This window comes from Macrosteles quadrilineatus, unplaced genomic scaffold (assembly GCF_028750875.1).
Source record: "Macrosteles quadrilineatus isolate MER2022 unplaced genomic scaffold, UCM_ALF_1.0 Scaffold_2__2_contigs__length_208266976, whole genome shotgun sequence".
In the NCBI taxonomy this organism is placed as follows: Eukaryota; Metazoa; Arthropoda; class Insecta; order Hemiptera; family Cicadellidae; genus Macrosteles; species Macrosteles quadrilineatus.
This window is the reverse complement of record NW_026542595.1, coordinates 60,267,391-60,283,964: the sequence shown is the minus strand read 5'-3', so window position 1 is coordinate 60,283,964 and position 16,574 is coordinate 60,267,391. Positions and strand designations below refer to the sequence as shown.

At 32.2% G+C, this 16,574-nt stretch overlaps 1 long non-coding RNA gene across 1 annotated transcript; it reads left to right on the top strand.

Annotated features, from left to right (window-relative positions):
• Positions 1 to 4,980: 4,980 nt before the first annotated feature.
• On the top strand, positions 4,981 to 14,756 carry LOC128988051 (uncharacterized). The gene is made up of 3 exons (XR_008490326.1): positions 4,981 to 5,239; positions 8,169 to 8,327; positions 14,694 to 14,756. It is a non-coding gene; the product is annotated as an uncharacterized LOC128988051 (long non-coding RNA).
• Positions 14,757 to 16,574: the final 1,818 nt, after the last annotated feature.

The window sequence follows — 16,574 nt, the reverse complement described above, 5'->3', positions numbered from 1 at the left end:
TAATGTTTGTACCTAATTTCACTAAATCGGATGATTTTTGGGAATCATCGTGCTAACGAACGATAATAACTTTTTTGGATACAGTTTATGAAAATCTTTAGTTTTTTTTTTATACAGGGTCTCCTAAAAACTCACCTAGTTTGAACATTTATTTATTTATTGTACTAGATACAAACTACTGTTCAACGACTGATACCATAGAGAAGGCTATGCTGATACATTAAATGAAAGATAATAAAATAAAAGTTATTTTAAGACTATCACACCTCATTATGCGACCCATTTTTAGCTCTGCAGACATGCAAGCTATTTTTACTCATTTTTATCATTAATATTTTATTATTTGTATTATAATTTATTACCAAAACTATGTTCAAGGTAAAATAGGTGTACGCTACTTATTGCCAACGTACGAAACTAAAAATTTAAAGTATACTCTACACAGCACGAAATGATTATTACTCATCCATTTAAACAATAGTATCGTGAGGTATGTTTAAAACTATAGTCTTTTTCGGACACCCGGTATAGGCCTATATACATATATATATTTATATATGTTATAACAATTTGAACCAACAGTATTTTTGGCCTCTAGGAATACCAAAATGAAAAAGTAAATCGGACCCGGGTCTAGGTCTTACAATGTAATAGCGTATTCCCTATAAGGGAAATTCGCTAATAATCAGCATATCATTTTTATTGAATGGTGTGTGTTGAGGAAACCACTATTTAATCTTTTCATCAATTTCGTTGTCTCGAGAAATGCGAGAATGGTGCACGTCAACATGTTGCTCACTGTTAATGTTCAACTGACGTCATGTTTTATAATATTTCTCAACTCCTACAGATTTGATGAGGACGGCTCATCCCAAGCGCCCATCAAGTTACAACATTTTGTCTGTTATCCCTCGTCCTCGAGTCAATCCTTCATTGTCTTTATGAGGGCCTGTTCGATAGGCTAATCAGATCAAATTCCACACCAGAACTTGTCTGCACGTCTTGTAGTAAAATTTCCGATCTTTGTGAATTTTGTGTGTTCTTCAATATCAATCTTGTATTTCAATTCATATTCAGCATGTCCTGTATAGATGGGCGCACTTGGCGTGGAAAGATTACCCGCTGCATGGAAGATCTGTAGAGTGATTGTAATTGGAAGATCTTATTCGCCTGATCTTTCAGCCTTAATAAACTGTTAACTATGTTAAACTGTTTTATTTTGTTTTTATGTGAAAGTATTGTACCCAAAGCTTAGCTTAAACGTTTATGTATAAACATTTGACAGCTTTGGGAAGAGTAGTTTTGCCGTTGAAGGTATATTTTGAAGGTCAGTTTTTCAGCATGTAAACCTACATTTATTAAAACGAGTTCGCGAAGTATTATCAGGCCATGGGAACGGTTGCTTTATAGGGTTTTTTGTTAAGAACGGGGTTTTCGTATTTTAGACCCTCAAAACATACAATTTTACAATGTATCTCTAAACCATTTTGTAGAGCTTAAAAACAAATCATTTAGTACATTAAAATGTTTTTTTTACAGTTATAGGTTATCGAGAAAATTAAAAAATTGTAAATTAAAAAACCTCAAGTTATTCCAATAGCGAAGATTTAATTATTGTTTTTTCCTTATTTATAGACACATTTTTATAAAATTGGGTAAATTTATTTGTTTCTTATCATACTATTATTATTTTATATACTATATTACCCTCCCTGTAGCAGCAAACCTAGGTACCAGTTAAACCTAATGTTATTTAAATAGGTTTGTGAAGATCAAATCAAGCAAATGGAAATTCGCTTAGTCTGCAGGTTTGCTGAGGTGGGGGTATTTTTATTCATACTTTCATTTATTTTCTATTAATAGCAAATAAACTGGCATACTCTCTAAATCAATACGGTGTTTGCTTCAAACAACTATATTCTGGAAATATTGAAAAAACTACATTTTTTATACGTCTTTGGAAAATTTATTTATTTTGATGGTCTGTATTTTGACCATTATTTACGCTACATACTTTCTGTTGGGCTTAAACTGTCACAAATTTATTCTTCTTTAATGTAATAATATAAAAGTTTCGGTAAAATCAACGGTTCGAGAGATTAAGTGAAAAACAATAAGAATTGCCATATTTTAAATATTTCGAAAACAAGTGGCGCGCCCCGCGGCGAGCGGCAGTATCTCGAGGTGGATAACTTGGATTTTATGTTATGGTCCCAATACTAACAACATATCCAAAAATCAGAACTACCCGACCTTTTGCATACCAAAATGTCTAATTTTACTGGACTATTGTAGGTCTAACGATATTAGTTATATCGGAAGATGGCTATTGAAAACAAAATAAGTATTAGTAATAGCTTAGGTAGTAATTACTTGATTACATCAGTAAAAATAAAAAAAATGTCGAGTTAATTAAATTGATTTTGTTAAAATACTATAATAATTTGTACTTGTTTCTACATGTATGTTTTATTAAACAGAACCTTACTGTTGAGCATAAAAGAATATTAAATATGTAGTAGTATTGGATGTTTATAATAAATGTGGAGCAAACGATAATTTATCTATCTGATGTTAAAAACAGCTAAAAGAGGGCTTAACTTTATCATTAAAAGCTACTAAATATAGTAGCTTTGACTTGAAGGTGGTTGATAATTATTTAACTTCTTTGGTAATTATCTAACCACATTAGTAAAATAAAAAGTATGTTGAGTTGAATGATTTGATTTTGAGTTTGTTCTTACAGGCTATTAGTATTACACTTATATGTCTTGTAATGTTAAAATACTTACTACAGGTTGTACTCGTCTGGAAGGTTGGGATGGTCCAGCTAATTCATCAGCTGTTGCTGTCTGCTGTCTAGCAACACCAGCTAGGGTATTCACTGTTGAAGGTGTCTGGGATATAGCTGAAGTTGAAGGTATTGTAGGTCTAACGATATTACCTATATCGGAAGATGGCTATTGAAAACAAAATAAGTATTAGTAATAGCCTAGGTAGTAATTACTTGATTACATCAGTAAAAAAAAAATGTCGAGTTAATTAAATTGATTTTGTTAAAATACTATAATAATTTGTACTTGTTTCTACATGTATGTTTTATTAAACAGAACCTTACTGTTGAGCATAAAAGAATATTAAATATGTAGTAGTATTGGATGTTTATAATAAATGTGGAACAAACGATAATTTATCTATCTGATGTTAAAAACAGCTAAAAGAGGGCTTAACTTTATCATTAAAAGCTACTAAATATAGTAGGTTTGACTTGAAGGTGGTTGATAATTATCTAACTTCTTTGGTAATTATCTAACTACATCAGTAAAATAAAAAAATGTCGAGTTAATTAAATTGATTTTGAGTTTGTTCTTACAGGCTATTAGTATTACACTTATATGTCTTGTAATGTTAAAATACTTACTACAGGTTGTACTCGTCTGGAAGGTTGGGATGGTCCAGCTAATTCAGCAGTCATTGCTCGCCGCATTGCAACATTAGCTCGTGTATTAGACGACGACCTATCTACAGATAGCCAAATTCCATCGGTTGAGGATGCCTGGGCTACAGCTGAAGTTAAAGGTATTGAATGAGGTGTAATAGGAGGTACTACTAATGAGGGTCTAACAACAGAAACTATTGTTGGTGAGAGCTGTTGAAAATAAAATTAGTATTAGTAATAGGCGGGGTGTTATTAAAATAATATTAAATTGTTTAGGTAATGCTACCTACATGTTCTGATGAAAACATTCGTAGAAAACTTGAAGGTTCCAGTATTATCATATTTGTAATTTCTTCATGTGGAAATCCAGAAATAGGGATTGAAGCTGAAGGGATGTTTGTTAGGTCCCTCTCATAAAACACACCATCTCTCTGAAACAAATAGTTTAAAATGTAAATAGGTATAAGATTCTCTTAAACTATAAAAATCTTTTTGTCTCTATATAACTCACCATAAGAATTCGTAGAACACAGGTAACATCATTAATCCTTGAAGTTATATAATAATCCTCAACTAACAGCTCCTGCAAAGCTGTTGTATAAAGCTCGCTTACACACCTCTCAGCATAATCTTGGTCTACTTGCCGGAAGTTGGTGGGTATAGCAAGTCTAGCTATAACTTCTTCCTGAAACACAATCTTAGCTAAATAATGATATACAGTATAAACATATATAATATAAATTATATTTTAATATTGTTTTAAAAATATTTAAAATGTATTTTACCGAAAAAATGTGAAGAACTATCCCTTTTGTGTGTACGAACCAAAGGCCAAAGTTATTTGATCTGTTAATCTGAAACATAAAATGGTTATAATATAATCCTAGTAAATATTTGTTGTATTGTTTTTGCTTGTATATTTTTGGACTTTTTAAATACTTCTTTTAAAATATTTCTTACTGAGTCTCCACGGGGTAAAAGCACTCGTTCTGTATTTAGCCGCCTACGTCTAGTGGGTGGTGGTGAAGAACTCTCAGATATCTGTAAAAATAAAGCTTATTAAAAATAGAATAATAATAACTAACTGTTAGTTTAACTATTATTGAAATCAACTCATCTGTTGGTTGCTAGACTTTTTTTAAAATTACAACCTTAAACTAAAATTAAAGTTTTAATATTTTTTATCATAAAACTCTGTTACATACCTAGGATTATTTAATATCTAAGATATGTATTATATAAGGAAAACTATAACTTACATTATTTATAGCTCTTCTTTGTTCATTTTGTCTACTCTGTAAATAGAAGAAAATAATATTATTACCCTATTTGAACTAGTAATATTATATAACTCTAAAAGAATTTTTTGTCAAAACATTTTGTTGGTTAGGAATATCTGTGTAGTCTAAATATATACACCTGTGTGTTTAATCATGCTTAACATTATATGTTGTAGCTTTCTGAAATTATAAGGCTCTCTTATAAATAAAAATTAAATCACAAACTATGATCAAGTATATATATAGTATAGTTGAGATAAATAGAACTTGTTTGAAATGTAGAACTTTGTGATTGGTTTGTAATAGAAAAAAAGCTATTAAAATAAGTAGAATTTAAAATCTTGTTTAACAAACTCTAACTAATTCTAATCTATAAATATACTTACAGCCGATCTTAGAATATCACGATCATCTTGAAAGAAGGAATCTCTTGAACTCTGACTTGGTGGAACTACAGATCCAGGGCTTGAAGGTGGTGAATCTATGATGCTTGAATTTGGGCTTGATGGTGAACTAGCTGGTGAGTTGTTTTGTATAGGAGTTACTAAATAGTTATAGATGTGATCATTTATGTGTATCCAGTTTGTATTAGCTGTAAAACGCCTTGTTGTTGTTTGCCAAGCCCAAATAGGGTTGTCTTGAAGTGTATACATTCTGATCAATTGCCAATTATATCCATCAATGTTTTCATGTATGATAACTATACAATTAGAGGGACCTGCTCCTTGTATTTGTATTTCATGTATTAGTTGTTGCGCCGTTTGCTAAAAAAACAAATAATTAAATTATATAGCTGATTAAAATATAAACAATAATCTAGAAACTTTTAAAACAGCTAGAGCAGAGCCTAAGAGTATAAGACTAGTTTGCAACATATTATTTATATAGATTATAAATATGTTTGTTGCTTAAATTATAAATACTAATAACTTTTAAAGAGTTAACTTAATCACCTCACTATAGTCATCAAAACTAAAAACAAATTCTTAAAGCTCTTGTGTAATTGATTACTGTGTAAAATCTGTCTAAATAAAAGGTTTAGTAAAATATATTTGATTTAGAGTAAAGTTTAAGATATGAGAGGTGACAAAAATACTTAATCTTGATATATTGTAAAAATCTAATTATATATATTCAAGTTATATAGCTTACCCAGGTAATTGGATAAAAGTTGCTTAATACATGTGGCGGGGAGCGAGGCGGTAAAAGTGGGTTAGCTTCTAAAATGAGAAGATGGCCAAGATCGTTTTGAAAAAAACTATCTGTCTCCATAGCAACAAATGGCTGAAAACATAAGTAGAATTAAAAACCTAATAAGTTGAATTAAACACTTAGATAAGTAGAAGTTTATCTATATAAAGCTTCTACTTACAACAAGAACAGAAGATTCAGCCTCTCTTAACATATCTCTTAAGTGTGAGTTAAGGACAATCCTTTTTGATATAGGTGCTTGCCGAACATTAGGTCTTGCAAGCAGTTGACGTTCTTCATTAAGAGTTATAGATGCACCATTTCTCTATAAAAAACATATTATGATTAATAAAAAATACTTTTTAAAAGAGACACATTATATAAATAAAATTAGAGTTTTGTCTGTATATCGGATAAAATTATAAACTTTTTATCTTTTGGTTTTTTGATTTCTGATAACTAGGAAAAAGACTTTGAAATAGTGTTGTATATAGGTGGGAAATTATATTTTTAAATAAGCATTTTTAGTCAAGATTTAGTATATAATTGATAGATAAAACCGATAGTAAAAATAAAAGTAGGCCTTTTATGTTTTATTTGTCACCACTGGTGGTTTAATTTTGTTAAAGTGCATCTCATGTGATAGGATATATTAGGGTTAACTAGTAGATACAGATAATTAATCCTTTTATTGATTATTATATTGGTTTAAAACAAACAACATAAATTAAGTTATATATAATAGTTAGCATATCTAAAAATACATAAACCAACTGTTTTATAAGGTTTTAACTAAATACTATAAAAGTTTTATATTACACAGCTAGTGATTATATATTTTTAAATAAAACCTACCATTAATCGAAGTAAAGTCCAGACAAGATTAGGATATTCTTGTGATGACTCTATGATATGGACTCCAGTTTGTTCGGGAGGGTTACTTATCGACCACATATCTCGAATCCTATTTTGAGCATATTCCTAAAAAACCATACATATATAGATTAAAAATAAAGAATTAGACAAACTACTTCTACTACTATTAGAGGTACTTAAACTACATAGAGACCTACATACCTCAGAAATTGTCCAGAAGCCCGTAGGTATAGGTGGTATTAGGTCTAGATTATCATAGTCTAATGTGACAAAGGAAAGGACATCCCCATGCACATTAATGAAGTAATGTTCCAAGTCAGCATTGTAGGGATATTGATCCAAAAAGGTCTCCAAACCACCACCCCACTGTAATAACAAATATATATTTATACAAAAGTTATGAATTAACTATCAAATTAAACTATAATTTAGCTCACAGCCCTAATTAACATATAGGCAAAATTTTATGAATATTTAAAGTCAGCTGTTGGTAAAAGTTGGTTCTATGATATACATTAAAATTACCAATAGGGTGCAGTCTATTATATTTATAAAAACAGCTTCAGCATAGACAAAAATATACAATGAGAACTAGTAAAATTGTTTACAGTTAGGTTTTTAAATTTGTGATATCTTTTTAGGTTAAATAATAAAACATTATAGTAAATGTGTATACAACAAATATAAATAAAGATGAATAATAGTTTACTTACAGTTTCCAAAATTGATCGTTCTCTTTCATCTCTTGTATCTCCTTCTATTGTTGCCCTATCTTATAAAAACATATTCATTGATAAAAAAACACTAACAAAGAGCTTTTCCTAATTAAAAATAAATAATTATTTTATAATAAATATATTAAAAAACACAAAGCTACTTTTAATTATTTATCTAAAGTTGTATAATTATATAGTACTACTTACTTGACCATTTGGGGGCAGATTTTCATCAACTGCTTCAGAGCTGATTAGTAGTCTCAATACAAGTAGTATGAAGAATAATAACACCATATTAGCTATGATGAAAACTAACATAACAATAATCCATATAGCAGCTACAGCTTATATATATATGATTGGAGGGAGGGAACATCTGAGTTAACCACATTTTCCACCTCCTTCCTAAGACAGTATTATCTGTTACTATTTCCCCTCCTCTCCAAAGCAATATTATCTGTTACTATCATCATTTTCTAACAAGATGCCTAATGGTGTGTGCTGGAGCTGTCGCCGCTACGTCTTTTGTTGCTCTATTGAAGAACACTGGGGAGAATGGCTTCCCCTTTGTTGCCAGTACGTATCTTTAAACTTAATTTATAAAATTTATTTCTCAAGGGTTTTTAACTTTATGCTGATTCTAATACTCTTTTAAATGATTTATAGATGCAGCGATATGACAGCAGAGGAGATCCTAACTGTCCATTATGGACAGTTTAGGGAATATGTGGCAGAATGCAGCCACGAACTGGAAGAGGAGGAAGAAGAGGAGGAAGAAGAAATAGAAGAAGATGAAGGGATCGAGGCCGATTTAGAAGAAAATTGGTAAATTTATTAAATATATTTTCACTTAGGTGACACAGGTTTAAGTTTATAGTAGGATCATTATTTTATATAACCATATAAAAACACATATAATGTCTAAAGTTTAAATATCACAAATATTTTTAGGTATCCACTTTTATTTTAGGGTCCACTAAATCCCTACACATATATTTTTACATAAAAACATACACTTAACTAATTAACCCGCCCCCGACTAAGTTATTTGTCCAGTTAAAACTAAGCAAATTTTAACTTATATTTTTACTAAAAATATTTATCTCTAATTTAAATATCATTAAATTTAACAAACGCTTAGGGTTGCTACAGCAGAGAGTAGTAAAAGTATTTTTAACTTTAATTGTATAAAATGATATAAGCAAACTATAACAGTTTACAATTTTCTCCATAAAAATAACATAGAAGTAACTATTTGGCACACAATAATGTTTTAATCTACTAAATTATTTTTAGGTTAAAAACCTGTTTTACTTTATAAAACTCTTGGTTCAGCTATGTTGGTAGCCTCTAGGGTTATCAAAATAAAATTGGTTCTAGGTCTTATTATAATATATTAGCTTATTTCCTATATAGAAATTTTGCTAAAACCAAAATTTTTATACAACTTTTACTAATTTAAATGATAAAAACTTATTAACAATTAAACTAAGTATTTTAAAACACAATTGTTATACAAATTGTCAAACAGCTACAATAGTTTTAACAATAACTTTCCTTAAAGATGTTTTTTTACATAATAATAAATATAGACTATAATAGGGATCAAGATATATATCATTTTACTTTATTTATATTGAAACTATAATTATAATATCCTACTAAAAAATCAATTTCTTATCTATATTATAAATTTAAAGGTTTGTGTGATTATATATATTACTCTTAAACAACTAAATAGATTAAGCTAAAGTTTAACACAATAATATATAGCCTCAAATATATACATATTTTATGAGTATTTAAAGTTAGCTGTTAAATCTATACATTAAAAATTATAAAATTCTCTACTAAGGTATAAGGTATTTATCTTTGTATTTATAAAAACAGCTTCAGCAAAGACAAAAATATATAATATAAACAATAAGTAGGATTGTTAACAATTAGATTTTCAAAATTGTGATATCTTTTTAGGTTAAATAGTAATATTCCAACTAAATTACAAATTAACTTTTGTCCTTCATTAATGCATAACTTGAGTATAACTGCAATACACCTTATATGCTAACCCAAAATAGGTTTTTTGTTAGTAAAATAAATCACCGAGATTTGCTTATAAATATTTTATACAATAGTATTATATTTTTAATTCCCCAATAAATTCTCTATAATTTATATATCTCAAGATTTTTTTGTAAAGATTACACAAAATCATATTCGACATTGGTTTTACCACAGATAATAGACCGGATAAAACATGATAATAATTGGCCATTTTTATAATTCTTATCTGACCCTATGCCACTAAAGATATCAAAGTCCGTTACAAGAAACCATACATCCTGTTGTACTATCCTCATCGTTATCGAGTACACTTATCACAGCGGATGTGTGTTTTTATTTAGATAACCCTTTCCGCCTGACAAATAATTTATATCTAGTATAGTTTTTCCTTATAAAAATTATATATACACATCTTTTAGCTTTATATTGGATAGGGTTTGAGACTATCCCCTCATTAAGTGAGGCCAAGTTAAACGTTATACAACCTATCCAGTTTATAATATTATATACCAGTTTATAATATTATATAATATTATATTGGTTGATGTTGCAAAACGTCCTCTCCTTTATTTATAAAGCTTTTTTTTTGTCAAGTCTATAGATTTAGTTATATAACCCTACCAAAGTTAACATTCAAAGTTTGCGGGCGGTTTAGTTGGCCTCGCCAGTGACTTTCACTCATGGTTTGCGGGCGGTTTAGTTGGCCTCGCCAGTGACCAATAACATTCACACAAATACAAAGAGGGGCACAGGTTCTATCCAATCTGAACCCCTCAGTGTACACACATTCACACAAGTACAAGGCATAGCACAGGTTCTTCTAAATCTGAACTACTCAATGTACACACACTCACACCTTAGTCAGGTTACATAAGTATATATCTATAGACTTGTTTTTTTTACTAGGAGAGTTATGTACAGTGAAAATTACAATTACATTTACAAAGTTATTTACATTTACAATTTACAATACAATTTACATAGCTCTTTGAACTTTTCTGTATCCAAAAGGTAAAGTATCATATTGACCTTCATACCTCCTTTTAGGACCAGTTATTTTAAACACTTTGCTCTCAGCGATGGTGACGATGTCTCTGTCTCTAGTCCTTCTGATTCTACTTTCTTCGATTTCTATAGACTGTTTTGCCTCACTTAGAACCATCTCTTTTAATTTTTCAAAATTTACAACTTTTGATGTTTTAAAGTTAAGGGTGAGGCCCTTGATTTTACATATTGGGATCAATTTTTGTTGATTGGTTGACCAGACAAGGTACGCGTAAGTTTTAGGCCCCCCAGAGACAAACTCAGTAATGTATGAGCCGTGTCCATACTCTACTAATTCGTCAGTCATTTCACCGAGGTAATCTCCTGTAGACACCCTATAAAGACCGTTTCCATATATGTAAACAGCACTGTCAGTATCATAATATAATACTTGAGCTCCTAGGGCCTCAAGGTGTTCATAGAGCTTGAGTCTTGCCTGCGAGGTAGTGTAGGCCGCAATACAAACGTTTATGTTACCAAGAGGTTCACCTACCTCTGTTAAATATTCCCATGAAACTACAACAACCTCATCATTAACAATCTGAATTCTGTTTACTTTAATTTCGGGGCTAGAGAGCATTTGAAATAATGTTTTCGAGTCTCTAACAATAGTAGCCTTAGTTTGATTTTCCCTCTGTCCAAATTTTCCCCAAAAACTGTTTAGCATTAATTTTGCCAAAGATCTCAAACCTCCATTCTTAACAATCTTTTCTTTCTCCAACTTAATTCCCTCGTGTCCCAAATACTCTGCAATATACTTATTTTTGTCCTCCTCAGTCTTACACCATTCCGGATAGCCCGAAGCTTCCTGTTTCATCTTAAGAAATTTATTGATAAAATCGGTGAACAAACCCCCATTTTCATAAGTCGCTACCTGATACTCCCACAACTCATACATATCCAATACAATATACCCTTTCTCTACTGCCTTTCTGATTTCATCCATTGTCCATGTCCCAACTAATGCCCTATTATCACTGTCATGATTACACTCTCCCTGATACATCATTTCCCCACACGTTCTACACAACACAAACATCAATTTATCATTCATTTTTGTAGGGAGTACAGGGTGGTAGAGATCACGAGGCGGCAATACTTTACATTTTAACAAACCCTCTACACCCATACCTCTTTCACGACACTCCCTGTCTCCTACATAGATGGTTGGGTGGCCTATGGGGTACTTCCCATACTTACAAACATAAGGGTATAGGGAACAAACATCAACATACTGTATAGTTTCCCCCTCAACACATTTGTGATACGATTTTGCGTTACCCGTCCTACCTCCAAAAAAAGCCTGCCTTGGATCAAGTGGGAGATTGTTTAAGATAGGCAAACTATCCAGATATTTAAGCTGCTGATCTTTTTTTTGTTTACGAAATTCGCATTCCCACATCTCTACTAGTGCGTGTTCTGTAAACTTTGCATTTTTAGCCTTGGTTCGCTCATAGCGAAGATGTAGGCTATCAGAAGGATCCTCTTTTAAAGGAGCGTGACGGTTGTAAGGAAAACATTTAACACATCCGTGGAAATAACAACCATTAAATTCTTAGATGTTCCTGCCATCAAAACCATCTACTTTCATTCCATTGACTTTGACTTCTTTACCTCGACCTGCGTGGTCAATCCTAATCCCGTTGGTTTCCTCGACCCAAGAAAGCCATTGGAGCGCTATATTTGATTGATTGTCTACTAATCGATAGCCGTTCTTAGGGATAAGTCCGATAGTATTGGGTTTCAGGAAATTACGGCGGAAAGCTAGATTACAAGCACTCGCAATGGTAACAGCCTCGAGAAACGGGTCAACATTACACTCTTTTAGAAAAATTGAACGAAACTTTAGACAGGCTTGGGCTAAGATATCAACATCTGAAATACAATAGGCTAGGATCTCATTTTTAAAGTTGAACTCATAGTTACTAATGACCTGGTCGCTGTACCATTTTTCAAAGTCATTGTAAGATTTCTCAAACATAGATTCGGGACAGTAGTACTTTTTGTCCGGCATAGGGCCTACATAGTCTTGATTTGCCAGAGTATTGAACAGGTGGGGAAAGTAGCCTTTCTTTTTCTCTGGAGGTAGGTCAAAGGCTTTAGGCAGAGCAGACAGAGCCATAGGGAAGTAGCTAAGGGAGTCAACAAACCTCACATTATCAATTTCCATTAGAATGATTTTAGTTCCCCGCATTACAAGTTCCGGTGTGAATTTTGTTTCTTCCAACAAGTACTTTAACAAAAATTGAAAGTCAAATCCCTGCCCATTGTGTGCAATTACACAGATTTTTTTAAACTGTTTCCTCACTGACATGACATAGTTCATAAACTGATTGATAGGGTCAGAGTCAAACACTCGTGTACGATTTTTACATGCTATACAGAATTTCCCCTCAATACACTGATAACAAAATTGCTGGGACACACACAAGTTTACTTTATGCACTTTACTTTCAGGGTCAGAGGGCAGAGGCTCATCCTGGCGGGTTTCCAAGTCAAAGAAAATAAAAGCATAATCTTTAGATTTAGGTTTACCCTCATCAGGTTTCATATAACATTTATGGTTAGGATCTTTAAATGCTCCACAAGGTTTACAAAATACTTCCCCACACTTATGTGGGGTTGATCGTCCCTTAAGCAAAACTAGTTTCCCACAATCGAGACATTTCTTTACATGTTTACACCTATCAACCTGATGCGCAATGAAACAGCGTTGGTTTTTATAAGTTAGATTGCATTTAGGACACAAGATTCCCCCATACTCCTCTACACAAGGAGGTGAGATGGTTTGACAACAAGGACAAATGTTTGAACATCTGTGGGCTCCTTTATGATCATACGGGACATGACAACCATCACAGAAATAGTTACATACAAAAGCAGCAGTCAGGCTAGTAATTACATTGTAATGTCCATTATGAAACAACAAGTTAATTTTGAACTTGGGGTTCTCTACATTTCCCTCAAAATACACATCCCGACCTTTAGCGTTGTAGTTGTACACAGTGATTTTATAGTCTTTAAGCAGATGTTGGATTTTTTCAAGTTCAGAAATACCTGCACCACCCTCAGGCATTACAACTCTAGCTCTACGTACAAGTTCTCGAGCCCTAATTGTCTGTCTTTTTCCAGCATCTTGTCTCACAGCTTTGTATTCAGGATCTTTAGTTATATTAGCTATAGCCACTACAATAGCACGAGGAAGACACAAATTGTCTTTATTGTTAATTACAACAACCCCTCTCCTAGCTTTACATTCTTCATCAAATGTATTATACAAGCCTGGTCTTTTGCGGCACCCTGAACCTACAGGTAGATTAACTCGGGTACATTCAACTTGAAACGTGTCTGTGGACTTGATTGATTCAGCGTTACTTTGGACAATTCCCCCAAAGATTTGCCACAAGACATCCTCGTTTACTTCATTTGCTGGTCGAAAAGCAACAAACCCTGGCTCTTTACTTTTTAGGTTAAGTGAACGCAGAGTGAATCCCAATTGGTCGCCCTCCTGACAAACTTCTTTCATTTCATTTACAATTTGACCAAACCCTTGTCTTAGCCAGTCAATCTCACTAGTTTCTGGTGGGGGGTTAGAAAACTTAAAAACAGTATTAATTCCATGAATGCGAAATCTCTTTACATAATTTTCATGTTTATCTAGAATATTTACAGGGACAATTACTTCAACAGAATCTTCTACAACATTTACAGGTTCATTATTATCAACAGATTCATTGGAATCTACTGGAGCAGAGTTACTTACATCCGTCATCTTGAAGCACTGGGAGCAAAGTGATGCAATAATGGCAGGGTTGCGATAAGGGTTTATATAGGGACAAGAATGACCACAAATGTGGTTATCAAAGGTGACGTGGTACACAAGAGGAAGTGATAGCTGTTGTTTTAGATGATGCAATACCGCAAAAGTGGTTATCAAAGGTGGTTATCCGGTTGTGATTTGGTACACAGGAAATGATAGTTGCTATTTTAGATGATGCAATACCACACAGGATGTCGACATTATATTTAATATTATATACTATATAATTATTATATACTAATTATGTTTATTATTTGTTTCAGATGGCTGCCCCTCTCCTCCTCCTCTACTAACGTTAAGTATTAAGTTATAGGATTATATACATGATATAAATAGAAATAATATAAGTTTGTATATATAAATAAATTCATATTTAGCTTTCACAGTTGTTTTCATTATTCTTTCAACTAAATATCCAACAAGTTTTAAAATTACATAATCTAATAGGGGGAGGCAATGGAAAAATTGGCAGGAAAGCATATAAGACAGAAGTGAGGTTATGTTACAAGAGCACCTAACCTGTAGTTGGCTATACACTAGTGCTGTAACCTAGTAGAGAATTTGTAAACTAATACCTCAACTTAGAGTAACATACTGTTAGTAATAAATTATTAAGTAAAAAGTGAGGTTATGTTACCTATACAAAGTCACATAAGTGGCTAACAGTAGTTGGTAGCACTAGTGCTGCAACCTAGTAGAGAATTTATAAACTAATACCTCAACTCAGAGTAACATACTGTTAGTAATAAATTATTAAGTAAAAAGTGAGGTTATGTTACATATACAAAGTCACATAAGTGGCTAACAGTAGTTGGTAGCACTAGTATTGCAACCTAGTAGAGAATTTATAAACTAATACCATCAACTCAGAGTAATCTGTCATGATGAATCTTATATTAAGTTAATCATTATTATAATAATACCATCAACACTAGCACTCCAGTAGTAATAGGTAAAAAGTGAGGTTATGTTACATATACAAGAAATCAAACCTTCAGAACTCATATACAAACAGTTAACTATACAAAAAAACACCCCAACCAGGAACGATTGGTGATTGGTAAGGATTAAACCTCTAAAACACCCACTACAATACAACACTATACAAAAAACAACCTAAGTAACTCGTTTAGCATAGATTAGATGTAAGTTTGACATATGATATTTAATAGCCATTACAAAGACCATTTTTATACTCAGTGGTAAACTTAAGCCTTCTTTCAGCTGTTTTTATATTTATTATACACTATATAAAATAACCTCCAATACTACTACACATTTAACATTCTTTTATGATCAACGGTAAAATTCCACTTAAGCCCTCTTTCAGCTGATTTATATTTATTATACACTATAAAATAACCTCCAACATTTACCATTATGATCAACAGTAAGGTTTAAGCATTATACACTATATAATGTGTTTTTTTTCCAGACCTACTAGGATAGGATTGAACCCATAAACCTCTATCATAGGTTAGATTCGAACCCATGAACCTCTAAACTAGATGATCAGCTGAAATAAACAGTTGTGGTTGGTTAGAATTGAACCCATAGACCTCTAAAACAAATCACGTGATCAGCTAAAATAAACAGCTGTGTGTTAGGTTTGAACCCATAGACCTCTAAATGATAGGTTAGGATTGAACCCGTAAACCTCTAAACTAAGTCACATGATCAGCTGAAATAAACAGCTGTGCGTTAGGATTCTCCCACTATAATAGCATTAGTGGTTGGTTAGATTCGAACCCGTGAACCATATTAAAATCAAACCTCCAACACACCCTGTATATATATAAGATACAAGGTAAGATGTCATTTACCGATATAAAACTCCATACCCATAACATTGCTGTAGCTCAACCAGCTAACGCATACAACTACCAACAAAAAGACCGGGGTTCGAAACCCGGTCAGGCCAACACTTTTTATCCACAAAACACCTACTGCACATGGTCAGCTGAGAGTACACCTAGATCATCTCAAGGTCAAATTTTGGCCCAAGCGCTGCTTTGACTACTTGCAAACTTACAGTTTGGGGTGAAAAATAGAGAAGTCTGTTCAGTGCAATTGGATTTTTTAGCTAGAAGTGGTTAAGCTGTGGTGGAATATTTTTGAAGATGAACCTTTTTAGTGCGATCATG